Source organism: Dicentrarchus labrax, unplaced genomic scaffold (genome assembly GCF_905237075.1).
Source record: "Dicentrarchus labrax unplaced genomic scaffold, dlabrax2021, whole genome shotgun sequence".
In the NCBI taxonomy this organism is placed as follows: domain Eukaryota; kingdom Metazoa; phylum Chordata; class Actinopteri; family Moronidae; genus Dicentrarchus; species Dicentrarchus labrax.
The window spans coordinates 23,485,540-23,491,663 of NW_026136722.1; positions in this window are offsets into that span (position 1 = coordinate 23,485,540).

Sequence of the window (6,124 nt, forward strand, 5' to 3'; positions counted from 1 at the left end):
TTTCCCCCTTAAAATGTGACCAGACCACTGTAAACAGTGTCTATGGAATTTATTTTTTAAATAAATGTTTACTTTCGGATACACCCACTTTAGGTGTGAGAACAGAGCGAGCCGAACAGATGTGGATGCTTAGCAACAGGAAGAAGAGAGAGATAAATGAAGAGTGAGGGAGGGGAGCGCCTGACAGAGGGCTGACCAGAGCAGACCAAGAATAGAAGTGTGACTGCGTCACTCATTTGCTGTTCCATGAAAGGGGAGGTTTCCAGTTCACAGAAAGAACAGCGGATAGAAAGAGCCCACACAAAAATCATTCATTATACATCTGAAACTGATTGTAGTTTTGGTTCCAATGCACCCTTAATGGGTCTCACGTTGTGGAGGTCACTGGGTTTGCTTAATGAAAGTATTTAAAAGGTCATATAACAATAACCTCACCTGGTAGAGCTGGAGCCCAATGTAACAAGGCTGAGTCCTTACTTCAGTGGCCATCAGTTTGAGTCCAACCTGTTGCCCTTTGCTGGATGTCACCTCATCCCCTCTCTCTTTCCCCCTTCAATTCAATTCAATTCAATTCAATTTTATTTGTATAGCGCCAATTCATAACAGAAGTTATCTCAGGACACTTTTCAAATAGAGCAGGTCTAGACCGAACTCTTTAACATTAATTACAGAGACCCAACAGTACCACCATGAGCAAGCACTTGGCGACAAGGGCAAGGAAAAACTGCCTGTTAAAAGGCAGAAACCTAGGACAGATCCTCCGGCTCTAGGTGGGTGGTCGTCTGTCTCGACCAGTTGGGGTGAAAGAGAGAGAGAGAGAGAGAGAGAGAGAGAGAGAGAGAGAGAGAGGCAGAGAGAGAGAGCGAGAGACAGACAGACAGACAGACAGGTGCACAGCAACAACAGTATTGGCAATGGCAGTCAAGCAGGACCATGGCAGGAGGCTCCACCAGGATCCATGAGAACCTGCGAGACGAGAAAGCACAAGAACTCCGGGGAAGAAGTGGAGTTAGTAACATGCATTAATGGGACATGAATGAGTGCAGAAAGAGAGAGGAAGGGAGGAGCTCAGTGCACCATGGGAAATCCCCCGATAGTCTAGGCCTATAGCAGCATAACTAAGGGATGGTTCAGGACTCACCTGATCCAGCCCTAACTATAAGCTTTATCAAAGAGGAATGTCTTAAGCCTACTCTTGAATGTGGTGAGGGTGTCTGCCTCCCGAACCACAACTGGAAGCTGGTTCCACAGGAGAGGAGCTTGGTAACTGAAGGCTCTGGCTCCTGTTCTACTTTTAGAGACTATAGGAACCACAAGTAGCCCAGCAATCAGAGAACGTAGTGTTCTAGTGGGGTAATAGGGTACTATGAGCTCTTTGAGATATGAAGGGGCCTGACCATGAAGAGCTTTATAGGTGAGGAGGAGGATTTTAAATTCTATTCTACATTTTACAGGGAGCCAATGCAGAGAAGCTAGTACAGGAGAGATGTGATCTCTTTTTCAAGTTCCTGTCAGTACTCGTGCTGCAGCGTTCTGAATTAATTGGAGCGTTTTAATGGACTTATTGGGGCAACCTGATAATAAAGAGTTGCAGTAATCCAGCCTTGAAGTAACAAATGCATGGATTAGTTTTTCTGCATCTGTCTGTGATAGGATGTGTCTAATTTTTCTAATATTACGTAAATGAAAGAAGGCGGTCCTAGAGGTCTGCTTTATGTGGGAGTTAAATGACAAATCCTGATCAAAGATAACTCCAAGATTCCTGACAGTGGTGCTAGAGGCCAAGTTAATGCCATCTAGAGTAACTATATCTTTAGACAATGAGTCTCTAAGGTTTTTGGGGCCAAGAACAAGAATTTCGGTTTTTTCTGAGTTTAACATCAGAAAATTGCAGGTCATCCAGGATTTTATGTCCGTAAGACATTTGGGGCGGAAGAGCATGTCGTTGTCAATCCTTGAGCAAGATAATTGATTAATTTCATTGGTGTGTGATTGTGTATGAAGTTAGTATCTGTTCGATGACTTTCCATCACTGAATAACATTGGTGAAAGGGTTAATGTGAGTGGGGAAAATAAAGGCGCTATACAAGTACAGGTCCATTTACCATTTGTTATTTAGATAATTGATTAATGATTAAGTGATTCCTAATAATGTTGCCTAAAGGGAGCATATATAAAGTAAATAGTATTGGTCCAAGTACAGAACCTTGTGGAACTCCATGACTAACTGTAGTATTTATTGAAGATTCATCGTTAACATGTACAAACTGCGAGCGATCTGAAAAATATGACTTAAACCAGCTTAGTGCGGTTCCTTTAATGCCAATTTGATGCTCAAGTCTCTCTAAAAGAATATTATGGTCAATGGTGTCAAATGCAGCACTAAGATCTTATAATACAAGTACAGAGACAAGTCCATTGTCAGAAGCAATCAGAAGGTCATTAACTTTTATTAACTTTAACCAGAGCTGTCTCTGTGCTATGATGAACTCTAAATCCTGACTGAAAATCCTCAAATAAACTATTGTTATGTAGAAAGTCACACAACTCTTTGGCGACTACTTTCTCCAGAATCTTAGAGAGGAAGGGGAGGTTAGAAATCGGTCTATAGTTGGCTAAAACCCCTGGGTCAAGAGTGGGCTTTTTAAGAAGGGGTTTAATTACAGCTACTTTAAAGGACTGTGGTACATATCCTGATAATAAAGAAAGATTAATCATATCCAGTAAAGAAGTGCCAATTAAGGGAACAACTTCTTTAAGCAGCCTAGTTGGGATCGGGTCTAACAGACAGGTTGATGGCTTTGATGAAGAAATGATTGAAGTTAACTGATGAAGATCGATAGCAGAAAAACAGTCTAAATATATATCTAAGTTTACATTGACAGAAGTCCCTGAACTTGGAGAGCCACTGATAACTGTTGATGGCAGTTGGTGATTAATTTTTTCTCTAATAGTAATAATTTTATTATAGAAGAAGCTCATGAAGTCATTGCTACTTAAGTTTATGGGGATATGTGGCTCAATAGAGGTGTGACTCTCTGTCAGCCTGGCTACAGTGCTGAAGAGGAACCTAGGGTTGTTCTTATTTTCCTATTAGTGCGAGTAATGGCTCCTCTGGCATTACGGAGGGCCTTTCTATAAATTTTAAGATTATCTTGCCAATTTGAGCGATATTCTGATAATTTGGAAGAGCGCCATTTCCTTTCAGATTTTCTAGCTATTTGTTTTAACTGGCGGGTTTGGTGGTTGTACCACGGTGCTAGTCTCCTATGTTTTAATAATTTCCTTTTTATAGGAGCGATAGAGTCTAATGTTGATCGTAGTGAGCCTGTAGCACTATCGACAAGATTTATCAATTTCAGAGGGACTAAAGTCGTTATAGGATTCTGTTAAATTCAGACATGGCATTGAATTAAACACTGAAGGAATCTCCTCCTTAAATTTAGCTACAGCACTGTCAGATAGACATCTGCTGTAGGAAGTTTTGCCTAATGGCTTATAATCTAATAGTAACGATTCAAATAATGGTCAGATAGGAAAGGATTATGTGGGAAGACTATTAAATGTTCAATATCAATGCCATATGATAAAACAAGGTCAAGAGTGTGATTAAAACAATGAGTTGGTTTATTTACACTCTGACAGAAGCCAATTGAGTCTATTAATGATATAAATGCATTACTAAGGCTGTCATTGTCAACATCCACATGAATATTAAAATCACCTACAATAATTACTTTATCTGATTTAAGGACTAAACTTGATAGAAACTCTGAAAATTCAGATATAAAATCAGAGTACGGTCCAGGAGCACGGTACACTATAACAAATAGAACTGGCTGCAGTGTTTTCCAGTTTGGGTGAGAAAGACTAAGAACAAGGCTTTCAAATGAATTATAATTTAGTTTAGGTTTAGGGTCCATTAAAACGCTCGAATCATATATGGCTGCCACTCCACCTCCTCGGCCTGTGCCTCGAGGAATGTGAGTATTAATATGACTGGGGGGGGTGGATTCATTTAGGCAAACATACTCCTTGTGGGACAACCAGGTCTCAGTAAGACAAAGTAAATCAATTGAATGAATCAATTTGATTCAATGTCGCCCGCTCTGGCCCCAGGGATACATTTAACTATGGCCGCTGGCTTCGCTAACTTCACGTTTCTGACTATGGAGCTGCCAATAACCAGAGTTGGTTCCTCAGCGGGTGTGTCGCTGAGTGGGGAAAATGTATTAGAAACGTGAATGGGTTGGTGGTGACCTGTGGGCTTCGCCGTTCTAGTCTTCCTTCGCTCAGTCACCCAGCCTCCCTGTCTTCCCGGCTGCTCGGGAACTACCGGGGGAACTACAGAGCTAACAGAAGCTACCTTCGGTCGGACCACACCGGCTGCTGGGGGCTGGCTAACTATAGCGGCTAGAGATATCTCTGTGGTGCGGTACCGTTCCTCTAACTCACTAAGCCTCGCCTCCAGCGCAGTAAATAAACTACATTTAATACAGGTACCATTATCATTAAAGGAGGCAGAGGAATAACTGAACCTTCCTGAGCTCGGGTCAGGCTGTGCTGGACTGGGTCCTGTTATGTGGCAGCATATCATTTGTATACTAATCAGATTTATTGCAGGTAGGTTTTTACACATACGAGGAATTTGTCTTGGTGCAATGGTGCATAAAATTTACAAATCCCAAAAAAATATATAAATCACACTAAGAATAAAGTACTTTTAAAATATAAATAAATAAAGATAAGAAAGATAAGAAAAGATAAGAAGATTGTACAGAAGATGAGAGTGCATTAATGTAATGCATACTGTATATACAGGGTGGGTTTAAGTGTCAGTGTCAGTGAGGGGTCCGGGCCTTGTTAATGAGGCCAGCTGCAGATGGAAGAAACAGTTTCTGTGGCGAGAGGTGTTGGTCCTGATGGACCAAAATATGTTTTTTTAACTTACAAAATTTAGTTAGTTTTATTTAAAATATTCGAGGTAGTCGGTTTCGACAGTTTTTTTAAGTTAAATTAACGTACGTGTTCGAAGCAAAGATTCCAGTTCACATTGTTCCACTGTTATAACTGTTCTGTTATCTGTTATGTGCTTTACAAAGTTAATGTTAAACATCTCTCTTGTTTCTGCGCTTTGTAACTTCCGTGAAAGGGTACTGTGTTACATGTTTACTTCAACATAGGCCTACAGGTTTTTTTTGGAGAAATAAGTGAGGAAAGTGCAAATGTGCATGTTTTTGTTCATATTTAATTTATTTCATTCATATTTATTGTTATTTATTTTACTTATTGTTTTATTATGTATTGCACATAATACATTTGGGATAAATGGCCAGTATTTGTCATGTGATTTGCCTTAAGTGTAATAATATTTTGACTGAAAAAAAAAATTGCCAATAAGAAATGATCAGTATCGGTATCGGTATCGATGAAATTGTAAGAAAAAGTATTGGTATTTTATCAAATCCTAAAATTGTGGTATCGCCCATACCTAATTTCTTTCACCACAATGTTGTTTTCACCCATTTTCACAATCAATCAACAAAATGGTCATGACTGGCTCCTTAGAAGTTAGGTCATTAAACTGGTGCCGCTAATGTGCAATAAGTCGATTAAGTGCAATACCCGGGTCAAGCAATACTGTGGAATGTGTTTACACATATGTTTAGATTTACATTTACTTTGTATATAGGCTCTTATTATTTCATTATATCTTTTTAGGCTCTTATTATATTTCTACTATCCATTTTTAGTTTTACTTTTTACTGTATTTATATACCTAAACATACCTTCTATTCTGTATATTGTGTTAGATATTGTATACAAGTACTATTCTTTAACGCTGTGTGAGTGGAACAACCCCCGGGGATTAATAAAGCATTTTTGATTGTGATAGAAATAAAATGTAATTGAAAAACATGGAACCTGTAGGTTTGAGTACCTCTACCTATTCTGGCTGCTGAAGGCTGGTGAAAGATCTGGGTGTGGCTCTTAGAAGAGAAACCCTCAACAGCTATAGCATCACTGAGATTCGTCAGGGCTTCTGGCAAGCTGCTCACTGGGCAACTTGCCAACTGCAGATGAAGGGAAACCTCCAACTGCCACTGCAGGAATGTAAAGCAAG